This window comes from Cydia pomonella, chromosome 12 (assembly GCF_033807575.1).
Source record: "Cydia pomonella isolate Wapato2018A chromosome 12, ilCydPomo1, whole genome shotgun sequence".
Taxonomy (NCBI): Eukaryota; Metazoa; Arthropoda; class Insecta; order Lepidoptera; family Tortricidae; genus Cydia; species Cydia pomonella.
Genome location: NC_084714.1, coordinates 21,978,416 through 21,994,826, shown reverse-complemented (window position 1 = coordinate 21,994,826; position 16,411 = coordinate 21,978,416). Strand labels below are relative to the sequence as shown.

At 37.3% G+C, this 16,411-nt stretch overlaps 1 protein-coding gene across 2 annotated transcripts in view; it reads right to left on the bottom strand.

The window, feature by feature from the left end:
- The window catches only part of LOC133523862 (protein N-terminal asparagine amidohydrolase), a 177,453-nt gene that overhangs the window by 135,444 nt on the left and 25,598 nt on the right, over positions 1-16,411 (bottom strand). The gene's annotated exons all lie outside the window — the stretch shown is intronic.

Sequence of the window (16,411 nt, the reverse complement as noted above, 5' to 3'; positions counted from 1 at the left end):
GCTACACTTGTTTTTTCTTTATTTTTTTTAAGTACTACGCCATACATTTTTTTATATATTATTATAATCATATCATAAACAAATGAGCGTTCCATACTATTTCATATAGTACTTTCCCTTAAAGTCCGAAATTACACTGAATATATTTAGTAATGCAAGCACAAGAATTTGAGCTGTAAATAGTTTTAGTATTACGAGGGTCATGCCAAAAGAAGTTAGATACTCTATGGTCATTTGATCGATACTGGCCAGTTATACACCATTGTAAAGGTAGGTTATTTGCTAATAAATTCAAATATGGAACACTCGGAAAATGTTAGGATTCCTTTTTTAATTATTTTTTTTCTGGGTAATTTTGGAGGGAAATTTTCGCAACAATGGAGCTCACTCGACGTGATTTTCGTGTTATGATTTATTATGATTTTAAAAAAGGTTTAAAACCTCAAGAGTGTTTTGAACTTTTAGTTTCAACTTTTGGCGAGTCTGCTTGTTCACGTGCAACTGTTTTTAATTGGTTTGCTGAATTTAAAAGGGGACGAGAGACCTTTGAAGATGAGGCGAAGACCGGACGGCCGCCAACCGCAGTCACTCAAGAAAACGTACAGGCTGTGGAAAAAAATGTTCGTGCGAACCGACGAATTACATATGCAGAGCTCGAGCGTGAGCTGGGTATTGGATCAGCAGCATTGCAAACTATAATTCATTATCATCTGGCCCTTCATAAGCGTTGTTCAAGATGGGTGCCGCACAAACTCACCGATTTGCAAAAAGACCGCCGCGTAGATTGGTGCAAATTTATGATAGATAAATTCGACGCTGGCGAGAAAAAAAATGTATATGATATACTTACAGGTGACGAAACATGGCTATATAACTACGACCCCGAAACAAAGCGGCAGTCCACAGTATGGTGTTTTGAAGATGAGCCGACGCCAACAAAATGTCGCCGAACCCGAAGTACACAAAAACAAATGATTGCCTCATTTTTCTGCAAGACGGGACATATTGCTACGATAGTGCTAGAAGATCAAAGGACAGTCAACTCTGAATGGTATGTGACAGTTTGTGCCCCCAGAGTACTGTCAGCTTGGTGTGACAAGCGGCCGAAATCGGGAACTCAGCACCTGCTCTGGCACCATGACAACGCTGCCCCTCACACTTCTGCTAGAACACTTGACTATTTCAGCTCAAAAAACGTGACTATCTTGCCCCACCCGCCATATTCCCCCGACCTAGCCCCTTGCGATTTTTACTTATTTCCCAAAATTAAAGAAAAATTAAAAGGAAGGCGATTTGAGAACAAAGAAGATGCCCTGGCTGCGTATAATTATGAAATTTCTGAGGTATCTAAAGAAGAGTGGTCATCGGTATTTTCTAAGTGGTTTAGACGGATGGAAAAGTGTATACGTGTTCACGGTGACTACTTCGAAAAAATAGATAGCTGTAATAAAGAATAAAGTCGGTAACTTTTGAGTATCTAATTTCTTTTGGCATGACCCTCGTACCAACTATAGTTGAAATTTAAATTAGTTAAAGTGTATTGAGAATCGACGATCGTTCGATCAAAGCTAATAGTGTTTAGAAACCAATATACAAGCCAATATCTATGCAAATTGGCTGGAATCACGAAACTTACAACGAAGTATTACGTGAAGCGATTATCGTACCGCTTTCTTCGTGAAGAAAATAGTTTCTTAGCGACAAGACCACGTGTTTACACATATTCTTTATTTCATTTGGTAAGAGGCTCACGTATGTAACTCAATTGCTGTGCCCTTTTGCATAGTCCTAGCTTGTAACATGTTAACTTTGAGTTTGAACTCTAGTCTTAAGTCTAAATAAGAAGAACTTGATTCACTGCCTATCTCTCGTTTAAAACAGATTAAAAGAAAATACGAGTAGTCTCTTCTCGAGTTTCCTTTTCAAAATAATTTGATTCCTAGTAAAGATGTAGGTATGTACCATTGCTTATACCTAGTTTTCACTAGGGAATGCTAACCGGTTAACCGGTTACCCGGTAATTTGACCAATATTACAGTCGGTAAAATACCGGTAATTTCCAGCCGTAACCGGGAATTTACCGAACGTTGTATAGGCAAATAAAAATGTAGCAACCTGTTGAATTAGCCCATCTATGTCTTCGTACTTACAAAAAAAACCAATTACTACGGTTTACGATTACGAAGAGACACTTAAAATACTTACTTTTCTGCATCTAATGATCTCGTCGGAGTAGGAACTAGGAAGCAATGTTTTGTGACAAATGAGTGGTCGCTAATCCCTCGCCCTTTCCCTTCTCGCCACCCCTACCCGATCCGCCTTACTATGTTCAGTGTCCTTTGTTTTAGTCTGTAGTGTCAGACAAGTGTGGAATGCGAAAGAACATTTTCTACCGCTGGTTACTTGTGTTCAAGATATCGTTCACGAATGTCTAAGCAACGTTCTATATTTTATATATAATTAACAGAATGATTTAATGATGACATGTTCTTGATTCCAACTCCTATCTTAAGAGCCCGGTAACGATTTTAGAGCAAATATTTTAAATTGAAAGATTTAGTCGTTGGAATAAAATTGTACACCTTTTGTTACGTAATATCTAAATAACAAGTATTGGTTTCTATTAGCACGTTTTTTCATCTTGCCTTTTAATAATGAGGTCGCAAGCGTGCGTCCCCAGTAATAGGTGACGAGAAGGGACAGTTTTTAAAAATTCATATAAATTATGGTAGTAAATTATACAAAATGATGTTTAAGAACAGTTTCAGCAAATGTTGTAGATTGTTTAAGTATCAAAATTACGTTGAAATTAAGTCAATTTTCAGAGAAATTGTCACTTGTTTTGAAGTAATTTCTGGAGAAAATTGATTTCGTCTAACTTTCATTTACACTACTTCAAATTTATAGTAACAAAAATGTAGTTTATTAAAGTTGAAGTACAGGATATGTGTAATACAAAATTACCATTTTTAGCAGTCCAAACTTAACGAAATTTACAAATAAGATCGACAAAATCACTGCTTTTCGCGCGTTTACCTAAACGTCCATCAGAAAAAAAAATCATTACTAATTAAGTGAGTCTGTTTTAAAAAAAATATATATTATAATGAAAGATAACAAGACGTGCTAATAGAAACCAGTACTTGTTATTTTTAATAGTTAGACATTTTTGCGACCAAAATCGATAACGGCCTCTTAAAGTGCAATTTTAAAGTAACTAGTGTTAAAATGATATGAAACTAATCTTGCTGTTTAATTTTTTTTTTCTTATATTACTAGATTTTAATGAATGTTGATTACGGTTTTAGTTACTTTAATAACAATATTATATTGATAGATCTGTAAATGCAAACGTGTATGACATTTAAATGACGACTGACACTTTTTTGTTACCCTTTGATTACTGCGATTTTTAAAGAATTAAAAAAGTTTAATGTTGCTTATTTAATGTACAAGTTCATTTCGCTTTGAAATGATACATGTTTGATTTTTTATTCAATATGATTAGTAAATATATCTTGTTTAATGTTTATAGTTTATTTTCATTATTTTGTTTTGTCGATGTTTCTATAACGTGCTGTTGATTACTATTAAAGGTTACTGACGAAAATAAGGGCACAATCAATAATAATGCAAAATCAATGTTTTTTATTTCATAAACGTATAACCGGTAATTTACCGGTTAACCGGTTAGTGGGACCTCGCGTCGGTAAATTACCGGTAATGAAAAACGCCCGGTTATTGCATTCCCTAGTTTTCACAAAATAAATGAAATAGGAAGCAATTTTTAATTCTTAATGAATACAATTGTAAAGCTTATTTATAAGTGATAAGCTTTCAATACAGCCTAATAAACATCGTTGTTTTGGTTTTACAGAATTCCTTATAGCACTCGGAAAAAAGGCGTAAAAAAATCGACAAAAGTACGCTCTGTTCATGTCGTTTTTAAACGCTCTTTATTTCTTATATTAAGGATGTATCAGTTGGATAGCTTTATCATTCATGTTTAATATATAGTTTAAGTGGGTTTCTTTGATTAAGAAAGAAATAAAGTAAAGAAAATACATTTATTTATGACAAAACAGACACGGATGACAAAAACATGTTAACAATACAATGAATTAACATTTAGCGCAAAATGCCATAAAAGGGTCACAACTCAGCATGTAGCTGGCAAAGCCAGCGCTGTTCTTCCGTTGTGACCCAGGAGTACGTATTAAATACATATTCTACAGAGGTTTCCATGCCTGCCTCCCGTACACTTGTCTAAAGCTATACGTTTTCGTGCGAAAATTTAAAATATGCAATGTTTAGAGGGAAATAACTTAGGTATGTATAAACTAGTAAAAATAAAAATGGTGGTCACAAAATTTGCGATAATATAGACTATAGAAGCCTCATTAAAACAAGCAATTCAACCTTCTGGCAAAGTTGTAAGATTGTTTTGGATGATTGGACACACTTTTGTAAAGTATAATTTTCATTTTAATAAGAAGTGGTTACGTCTTCATCAGGCAATTTGAAGCTTTCCAAGGATTCTCATAAATTCTCCATCTGAATGTTATATTATTATATCATGTTTTTATCATTACAAAATAAGCTAACAAACTGTGGATAAACTTTTTTTATTTTAAGCTTTATTTTATATTTAATCAATTAGTTAAACTAGTAACAGAACTTAGTGACCGACTAGGTAGTTAATAGGTATACATGATTGTATACTGTATAGTACCACTTACTTTGCAAAGAACCTCAAGAATGTTGAAATTTCAGTTAAAACCAGAAGCTAATGGCCGATTAATCAATGTTTTACATCGTGTTTTATCAAACTGATATAAATCTACATCGTTAAAAAGTACGGTCTGCCTTTAAAGTCAGTGGACACCTAGTTTTACAACGTTTACAACTTACGAGCGACGATGACTGCTTACCATCAGACGACTAGTTGTAGTAGTGGTAGACTAGTAGTTGTAGTAGTGGTAGACTAGTAGTTGTAGTAGTGGTAGACTAGTAGTTGTAGTAGTGGTAGACTAGTAGTTGTAGTAGTAGTAGACTAGTAGTTATTTGCCACTTATTTTATAAATAAAGTTATTCATTTAGCTTCACACGTAATTTTTTGCACTTTTATTGTCCTATTTCCCTGTGTTAACAATTAAGTTTCATGTATTTACCACGACGGTGGCGAACAAGCGACGCTTGAAACTCGTAGATTTCATAGCTTAAGTATACAACCAAATGGACTATTTAATATAATTGGAATAAGTAGTCTACATGTATTAACCAAACAACCAAATTAGCTTTAACCCTAAAAGGCTCAGCTATTAAAGACCGCGACCAAGCAGCGTGTTCTGAGGCCGATTGTACATTAAATTATGAAATGTAGCAAGCCTGCATTATTTGTTGCCATCATAAAAGCGGAGCGTAATAAATAACAATATGTAACTTTGCCATGTTTTATGAAGAAGTATATCATACGATGTCTTTTAATTTAATACTAGGAATAAACTGGAGATATAATAACACTAAGTCTAGTGAAGTCGCCATTAATAATATGTTGCACGACAGAGCTCGCAAAAATATTATATGACTAATAGATTTTTCGCTAAGAACACAAAAATGTATGTGAAATCTCTAACCCTCTTTTTGCCATCGCATCCTGGGAGCTAACTCGTAAATTGGTTAAGAATGATGAGTAATCAACTCCGTGAACGTGAGCTGCCGCTCCGTTGGTGGGTTGAGGAACGGCAGCCGTACAAACAGGAAAAAAAAAATTGACATCGCATCGCTCGGGATGCTATTGTTCATGGAAATATATTCCTGGCCCGAAATTAGTCTAATTGCATGGTTAACCAATTTACTCGCTTCGCTCGCTTTTTCGCTCGCGCGTGTGGACTATAGTCTCGTGATTCTCTTGTATGAAATAGCTACCATTTACCGTATACACTTGTTTGGCACAAGCACTTATCGGTAGCTACTATAATTACGTGGTAAATCTGGAATTTCCAGTGTTCCATACCATAAAATCCGGTATTATTATAATACACATTCGAGGATAAGAACGCTTATCCTCGAATGTGTATTAGATATAGGTAGCGAAATTATATGGAAAACGTATTGGTTCGCCCGAATGAACAGGCGCAGTTGAATTGGTTAAAGAGTCTTAAATCTTAATGAGGTATATTAGAAATTAGAGTCAATTTTATGAAACGTTGCGCTTAAAATAGTACGGTCAATACTCAAAAGTAACTCATTAGATTTTTTTAAGCTCTGCTTCAAAGTATCCATTGAATGCGTAATGAAAAAATGTAACTCTAGAAATACCTATACTATATTGCGAAAAATTATATACTATAGTCTATTCTAAAGAGCATTCAAGTTTCTACTATAGACTAAAGTGTCGCACTAGTTCATAAAACTCAAGTTTCGAAATTACTTAAGAGTAGTTCGTAGTTCGCCCCGAACTGAGAACACGCGGTTCGTCAAAAAGATAGATCTATTGAATTTGTTGCATCTACTTAGTCGGCAATGGATCGAAAAAAAACAATACGTTTACCCAATTTCATTTAAATTATATATAACAAATTTACTATGCGCAACAACGGAATGCCGGATGGTGCCCCTATTAGCCAGTCGTGTTCGGAAGTTGAATGTAAGAACTTCACTTAGCTACGCTCGCTCGTTCGATTAAACTAAGTTGATTCGAGATAAGCTCTTCAAAATCTATTCACGCACTCTTTCCAACAATTCTTTGCACAATCGCAGTGAATTGATATTCTAAAAATTCCATTTCCGAATCAGGCCAAAATGCTCCTCTGGAATTAGTTGTAAATTATTTTGATATCGGGCTTCTGTAATTACTATATTATACGACGCAGTTTTACGAGTAAAGCATAACAAATGGTGAGTAGTGTTCTACTAAATAATGGTGGGTATAAATTCATACTATCCTCCAAGTCCCGAGTACCTTTTATAAGGACAAAATCAAATCGATATTTGAACTAAGTATAATGGAATTAAAGAAGGTTACAAATTCAAAACTGGGAAAATGATTCTGGGTGGGTCTTTCAGTATCACTGTTGACTGATATTCGTAAACCTTATTGCAACCACATAAGGTCCATCGGAGGTAAATTAAAATGTTGTTGTTAATACGTGTGAAGTGCTAACTCCCTAATTGCATCACTAATTACAATAATTACTTAATTATCAAGGAGAGGATATTTCTACTCGTAAGATCTCTTATGCTGAGAACAAATACTTAAGATGACATAAAACGCTATTATTGCATTCTTCATCAACGATTTACAAGCAAAAAATGCGTAGGTACCGTACAGCCGCGTATTCCTATTGCATCGAAAGCGAGTCGAGTAGATACAGAGAGCCTACCTCGAACCACGTTCGACGTGTTGCCTCCCTGTCACACTTACGTACGAATTTACAAGTGCGACAGAGAGGCAACACGTCGAACGTGGTTCGCGGTAGGCCCTCAGTTTCTCTAATCTTTCTGAGAGTACTTCTATTAAAAATCTGGATACGTGAGATACGTCATCAAAATGTACAGCTACTTACTTATAGAAAAAAGGGTTAAACAACTTTCTTGGATGGATGACACTTGATTTAGAACAAACGATCGAAGAGCAAGTAGTGTCCGACCCAATCCGGATTTTTTGCCGAAACGGAAGGTTTGGTTCTGCTCTAAATTAGGCCGCATCAGCCCAAGTATGATTTTTATGCCGGAACGTGCCGAGTATGACGTTCAGCAGTCACTAATACAACCGTCATACAAGGAACGTTGTAGGTACCAAACGTCTTAACAGACCTTGAATCAGCAACTAATTGAAATGGTCAACATTCTTAAAGTGGTTACAATCTTCCGACGGAGCGGCAGCTAACGTTAACAAGGCTTCATTCATAACATGTACTTACATCGCATCCCCCTTGGCTTTAACCACTTTGTGAGCTATCGTCCGGGAGGAAATGACTCGTCAGTATATACCTAGACCGCGATTTTCAAGGCTTTAAGCGACTCGCCTGCGTGGTCAAGTAATGTGAATACAACCTGGCATTGGCTATAAATAAGGATTGTGTAATAGAGCAATAAACCATCGAGCATTATGCGATGTTATGCACGCTGGCTTGCAAAGGCGGTATCAATCGTTAGTGCGGATAGTGGGCGATGTATCATCTCGGACAGGTCTTAAAAGCCTAATTAAGGAAAGTCTAGACAAAATTTCTTGATTTAGGTACCATTTCCTAGAATCTCTAGTAATGAGTGCCAGTTAACTTTGTGTGCCTATAAGTCTGTCTGTTACCTCCACATGGATAAACCGCTGAACCAATCAAGATGGAATGTGTGGAGAAGGGATTGCATGGATACGTTGCTGATGTATTTCAAGAGAAAATAAATCACTGCCATAAAAAAAAACAAGTCACGTGTGCGTATTGATCCCAAATGATTAAGAATTGTCTTAAGAGGTATTTCTCACTCCTCCTAAGGTTTAGATTGGATGTGCTTGACAATGACAAACAAAGCATTGTAAAATAGAAAGCACATGCATATGATTCCAGATTAGAAAATACGAATAAAGACTGACCAAACCCCGTTACTTATACCAACCACCGCAACTTATTGTCATTGCTTCACGAGCCTGCCTGCTTCGCTTCAGGCGAACCTGCATGTGCGCGATAGTGTGGCCCGCCTGGCAGCTATAGGTATCTCCACCACAGTTAAGGTCATGCACAAACCATGTCACGAAAAGACAGCGGGATTTTGAAACAACTGTTTTTTTTTCGGAGCTTTAACTTTCTACAGTTTGACAGCCTTAATGCAGTTTAAGCCGATGGTCCCGGGTTCAAATCCTGGTAAGGGCATTTATTCGTGTGTTGAGCATGAATATTTGTTCCTGAGTCATGGATGTTTTCTATGTATTTAAGCATTTATAAATATATTATATATATCGTTGTCTAAGTACCCGCAATACAAGCCTTATTGAGCTTGCCGTGGGACGTAGTCAAACTGTGTAATAATGTCCTATATTATAAAAAAAAAAACAATTAGCTTAGCAAAGACTCCTTTGTAAGTTATAACTATATCTATATATAGAAATTCCGCCGACATTAGGTCTGCCATTTGTACTTTCCATGTATTGTGCAATAAAGTGTAAATAAATAAGCATATAACCAAGCAGACGTAACATATCTTAAGGCTCAGGAACATTCTAGAAGACCAATGAGCCTTCGATCTCTTTTAAGAGCAGCCGTTGATAGAAGTGCGAATTGAAATAATGGTTTAAGATATGCTTTTGTTTAATTTGGAACCCTGAAAATATGCAGATTAGTTTGATATCACAATCATACTCTATAACTTCAAAGTGTGGGTTCTCGCCCTCCTAAACTTTAACCGTAGTATTGTGCGTTGACACTTTTTCCCTCGTGCAACTTAATTGATAAAAAACTGTATATATAGATAGTCCATTCTTTCACCAATGGATAGCTTATGCTGTGTATTTTTAGGAACTACTAAAAACTCCATATCGACAAAGTGGGAGCTTCGGCCTTAAAAAGTCACATAGGTATATGGTATTCAAAGAAGAAGACCAAAAAATAGCGGTTTAACAGAGACGAAAGCCTATCCTTGTGTACAATAACGCCAAAGGTATTCATTTCTATATTTATTCTACCGCTTGCTACCGTCCGCGGTCTCACGACTCAATCTAATAAATAGTACTGGTATTACGGGAAAGATATTCAGTAATAAGATATCTGGTAGCGAAATGTACGTCGATGGCGGATGTTAATAAGAAATTATTGGCCGAAGCGCGAATAAAGAGAAATAACGCGATGGGCTCGGTGGGATACGCTGAAATGGCGTTAATAAAGTTACGTATATTGCCTTTAAGATCCATATTTATTGTAATTTTCGTAGTTGTGTTTTGATTCAATAAAGAGCTTTCTATTGTGGCTAGAATAGCTACGAGTATACACGCACAGATTTATCTGTAAGATATGCTTGACATTGTGCCTGGCAGGTGAAATAGCGATACACGGGCAGTTGACACAGGAAACTTGGACAGGCATTTACGCACGCCAGAATAGTGCCAGACAAATCTGACTGGAAAATTTTTGGGCGCTTTGCTAGCTAATGGTGGTCCCACACTGGCTATTATAAAATCTTATATATCATTGTGTGACACATAGTCATCATATATCGTCTTTGTCACAAAATTTTATATAACAACCAGTGTGGGACCATCATAAAATGGTAAGCATTTGAGATCACAGTGATGGTGGAAAGCAGTGACGAAATAATAGGAATATATTGATGCAATATTGATTAGGTTTATTCAGAGAGAAAATCAACACATGTTACACGATCGATATAATGACATCAAAATAGAAAACCATGTCAAGAAAACAAATTCAAATATTCCCGCGATCATAGACAATATGAACAGCCAGCACTTTCCAACACCTTCTCCTGGTGGATGCTCATGTGGCTGCAGTATGGCACTATCCACACATTAACGTCTCACAGTGTCCAGCAAACTTCACTTTACCCAATGGCTTTGTCATTATGTCTGCTAACTGTACTTCGGTTGGGCAGTAGCTTATGTTGATCAGCCCTTGCACAAAGTGTTCGTGTATGAAATGGTATCGCACGTCTATATGCTTAGATCTTTTGTTGCAGGAACCAGATTTTACTAGCTGTATCGAGCTTTGGTTGTCGACATGAAGATTTATTTTTGCTTCTATATCTGTTATTTCCTTTAAAAACGATTTTAAGTATAACGCTTCTTTACAGCATTCTGCTGCAGCAATAAATTCAGCTTCTGTAGATGAAAGGGACACTATGGGTTGTCTCTTGGATGCCCATGAAACAGGTCCATTTACTATCATAAGTACTGAGCCAGATGTGCTTCGTCTCGTCTTCGGATCTCCCGCATAGTCAGAATCCGAGTAGGCATTTATAATTTCTAACGGGCTATTTCTTTTAAACAGTATGCCCTTCTCTTTCGTTCCAACTAGATATCTGAATATTCTCTTCACTTTTACAACATCTTGTTTAGTCGGATTTTCAACATTTCTGCTAACTAAATTTACAGCCTGTGCAATGTCAGGTCTCGTTCTGGTCGATAGATACAGTAGACTCCCCACTGCCTCTCTATAGGGGTATTCCTTCTCCTGAGGAGTTTCCTGTGTCGACTTGGCATCGTTGCTTCCAGGTGTGTCACAAGATTTAGCATTTTTCATATTATATTTTTCCAGAGTATCGTTAATATAGGTCTTCTGTGTCAACCTTATTCCTTCTTTGGAGTTATGAATTTCCATACCCAGGTAAGTATTTGGATTTTCATTTCTTTTCATCTCGAATTTTGTTTCAAGTTTTTTCAATAAGCAGTCTATCTTTTTTCGGTCTTTTCCTATGACCAGTCCATCGTCAACAAACAATCCAATTATTATTGACTTGTCTTCGTTTACGAATACGCATCTTTCGGTTTTTATTGTCTTGAACCCTAAATCAAACATCGCTCGGGTAAAGGTTTTATTCCATGTGAACGGAGCTTGTTTTAATCCGTATAGTGATTTTCGTAATCGACAAACTTTTTCCGTTCCATTTTGGCCAATGTCATAGCCAACAGGTAGTTTCATGTAAACTTCATCTGTCAGTTCGCCATATAAGAAAGCGGTCTTGACATCAAAAGTCATGAAGTAGTAATTTTTAGATGCGGCAACGGCTAATAATGTCTTTAGAGCAGATTGACTTACAACTGGGCTATAAATTTCTTCAAAATCCAGGTTACCCTTCTGCTCGCAGCCACGTACGACTAATCTCGCCTTGTACGTACCGTCATCTTTTATTCTAAATACCCATTTGTTGGACAGAATCTTGTGTCCTTTGGCTTCTGACTTGTCAACTATTACCCACGTGTTGTTCTTTTCGAGTGAATCCTTCTCAGATTGAATTGCCTTCTCCCAATTTCGCTTGTCCGTGCTTGTCACAGCTTCTTCATAAGTAAGTAGCGAGCAGTCAGTTTTATTTTCAGACGCAGACATAGTAACACAACTACTTAGCTCGTAATCTCGTGTCCATTTTGGCGGCCTCACTACTCTCTGTGGTCTTGCACTTGGAGCAGGGTCAGGTATCTCAAATGGCTCTGAAATTTCTGGATCAGCAACAACAGGTTGGAAAAAAGACTCTGAATCAGAAGAAAATTGATTAGGTTCCTGAAAAGGTAAGTAATTATTAGTTTTACAAGGTTCTAATTCAATTTCAATTTCTTCTTTTTTAGATTCTGAACGTGCTCGTTGAATATTTTCATATTGTTCATCAGTATTAATTTTGAAATGCATCTTCTCCATTATTCGTACATCTCTGCTGATAACAATGTCATTTTTCGCCGGTATGTATATTCTGAAACCTTTTGCGTTTCTCGCATATCCTATAAACACTCCTTCAATAGCTTTCGCAGTCAATTTTCCTCTGCGATTTTTATTCAAAACAAACGCTCTGTTTCCGAATACATGTAGGTGATTTCCTGATGGTATTCTTCCTGTCCACTTCTCGTAGGGCGAACTTCCTTTCAGAGCTCTTGCTGGGCTTCTGTTTATCAGGTAATTAGCAGTGTTCACTGCCTCTGCCCATAAATATGGAGGGACATTGGAGTCAAGCATTAGACATCTTGTTTTTTCCATCAGAGATCTGTTTTTTCTCTCGCTACACCCGTTCGATTGAGGTGTGTAAGGAGTAGTCAGTCTTCTGTTTATACCATACTCTTTGAGGAGGTTGTCGAAAGGTTTTGATCGGTACTCACCACCATTGTCTGTATGGAGGTTCTGTATCTTGGTTTTATGGAATAGTTCGACGTTCTTCTTATACTCCTTGAATTTTTCGATAACTTCACTTTTTTCTGACATGAAGTATACACAGCAGTATCTTGTGAAGTCGTCTATGAACGTGACGTAATACTTCGAACCGCCCAATGATTGATGCTCGAAAGGACCGCATACATCACTGTATATTATCTGTAGAGGCTCAGTAGAGAATATTTCACCATAGCTTTGAAATGGTAGAGTTGACATTTTACCTTTGATACAGGTTTCACATGGTTCAAGAGATTTTTCTTTGAAATCAAGTCCTCTTATCATCTCATTTCTTTGCATTAGTTTCAGGTCTCTCTCATTAGCATGACCTAATTTTTTATGCCACTTCATAATTTCGCTTTCTACTACAGGTGTGAAATTTGCTGTCTCCGTCGACTCTTCAAGTTCAAGGTAGTATAACCCATCTCTTCTCTTTGCTTTTAAGATTACACTTTCGTCTTCTAGTACACTAGCTTGATTCTTTTCAAATAAGACTTTAAAGCCATTATCTGTTATTTTGCTTACTGACATTAGATTATTTGTCAAGTCCGGAACGTAAAGCGTATTTTTTAAAATATATTCGTACTCATCAGCATGTAGTACCACTTTTCCTTTACCTTCTACATTTGCAGTATGCTTCTCTGACGCCAATCGTAATTTATCAGACACAGGGATTAGGTTTGTCAACAAATCTTCTTCTCCTGTCATGTGCGACGTACAGCCGCTGTCTAGACACCACGATCCATTTTTGAATTTTGACGTATCAGTACTTTCAGTTGTCAGACATACATTGAAGCTCTTTTGTTGATTTTTGTTTACGTTTTTCTTTTGTTTTATCTTCGACCAACAATCTTCCGTTGAATGCCCTTTTTTATTACAATTGCTGCACATTAAACTCTTTTTCTTTGCTTTCACATAGAATGCCTCTGAAGTTTGGGACTTAGATTGCCTCCTTGCTTCATGTTCTTCGATTATTTTTACCTTGAGAGTTTCAGGGCTAGGCAAAGTATCTCTCGACTCAATCGCCGTTCTAAAGCTGTCGAAATTTGTAGGCAGACTGTACAACATCATTATGCTTAACAGCTCTGAGTTGATAGTGACTTTCATGTCTTCAAGTTTACCTACGACATCCATGAAGTTGTTGAGATGGTCTCTTACATCTTCTTGAGGTGACATTTTCTTCAAAACTAATTGTTTTAATAGGGTAGCTTTTCTGGCTGGTCCCGAGCTTTGATAGATGGATACTAATTTATCCCATACCTCTTTTGACGTGTTGCAACCTTTAATTTGCTTAAGTTCTGCTGGAGATATTAGCAGTAATAACTCAGACCTTGCTTTTCTATCTTCTTTTTCAAAAACACTTTTTTCATCAGTAGTCGCGGTCTCCAATAACTTTTTTTCGCCGCTCACGTATTCCCACAAGTCACTTCTTATTAAGATTGCTTGTGCTTGTAGGCACCATGTGTCGTAATTAGATTTCGTTAATGTTTCGATGTTACGAAAATTCGAACCCATTTTTCTTTTCTCACTTTTACACTTTTTTATTCTTCCATTTTATTTATCACTTTTATTTTTACTAACCACGCTCTGCTACCACTGATGGTGGAAAGCAGTGACGAAATAATAGGAATATTTTGATGTCATTATATCGATCGTGTAACATGTGTTGATTTTCTCTCTGAATAAACCTAATCAATATTGCATCAATATATTCCTATTATTTCGTCACTGCTTTCCACCATCACACAGCACTTCGATATAACCTATCCATTATGAGGGAGCTCAAGCTATACACAACACCTAATCTCTATAAGTCTATACGAATCTATAGTACTTTGGACATCTAGCTCTCCGAAGTACTGACAGTCTAAAAATTGTTATAAGAACCGGCAAGGTAGGTGACCAAGAGCACGCAGTCATAGAGGCCAATCTGATCAGGTGTCCAAGTTGCTAACAGAAGTGGATTGGGGAGAAATAGGATAATTGCCTCCTTCCAAGCACAGCAAAACAAAGAAGTCGCAAAACGAACCAAGACAGCTTTAGGTCCATGAAGGGAAACCTTCTTATATAGCTAATCTAATTTCAAATCAAGCCCGGGCTAATCCGGTTGTAATGCATGAACAATGTCAGGATAGTTTCCAGCAATGTATGTAATTAAATCATTTGGCAACTGGAAAGGAGATATTTCTGCCTGACGTCCTATTATCTGTCACGCATTCATCCAACTCCTGAGGCATAGTGTCCGTACATGCGATGCTTGGAGCAATTTGTCCCGAATTCCCGCAATATGTCTAGAAAGTGGACGGCGTAACGACAACGCGACACGCCAGGTCAGAGGGCAGGGCCACCAGATCAGATATCTGGCAAACTGGCGAAATCCGACAAATCCACACATGTTGTAGACTTTTAGCAGCATCAGGCCTAAGCATTTGTCTATTTTATATTCAAATTAAAAATTGTCATTAAAAGGAATTGACATTCTGATACATTCAGGTTACACTGTTTATATTGATTGGTTGTGTTATTAATGTGATTTTCTCTATTTATTGCATTTAACTATTATTACTACGTGTAAAACCGGCACAGAGATCCAATATTGAGTGAGTTGTTGTGACAACAAACCATGAGCGTGAATCTCGCGACCTAACCGCGTAAGCGCCATGAATGTTACGGCGCTTACGACGTTTTCGGTCGCGTGGTACAGGTTACGATTGCAATAATTTCATTGTTTGTTATGGCTTCTCTACAGTAATAACAATTCAATGATTTATTGTCAATATTTATAATAAATTAATATCGAAGGTGAGGGAATTATCCTTTTATTCATTTAGGTTTTTTTTTTTTGAAAGTTTTAATGTGTCAATTGAAGGCACAGGGCCCTCGCTAGGGATACGGGCGACCCTGTGCCCGAGGTGACATATGCGAATGATATTCATGTTTTATGCGATGCCGGGTCCGGCATTACCATCAGTCGAACAATGGTGATGCTCAGTTTTTGAGACCCGGCGTTGTTTATGTGTGTGAGCTTTGATGGACCCATGGTCCCCGCATTGAGTACGGGCGGCCATGGGCCCAGGTTGAGATTTGTGAAATGTAGTTGTTGCGTTTTTATTAGTTTTGTTATGTTTTAGTTGGTGAAATTTAATTTAATTTGTGTTATAATTAGTGTGAAATTTGCGAAAAGTTTGATATTGGATAGGTAATAGTTTAGATTTTGAATTGGTGAAATTGGTTGTGGTTGGAGGGACCGCAGTAGATATAAATAGAGGCACTCAACGGACGCTGCTGCCCGTCCGTCGGTTTTCCCTTAGTCGCCTTTTACGACACCCACGGGACGAGATGGGGTGGTGCTATTCTAAACGCCGGCACCACACGGCGGGTTGAAGATGATGGGGTTTGATTTGTTTGTTGGGGGTTGAAATTGGGGTTTTTGAGTTGTTTTCGCGAATTGGACCGCAGTAGGTGTTGGTAACACTATTCAACGGACGCTGCTGCCCGTCCGTTGCTTATCCCTTAGTCGCCTCTTACGACACCCACGGGACGAGATGGGG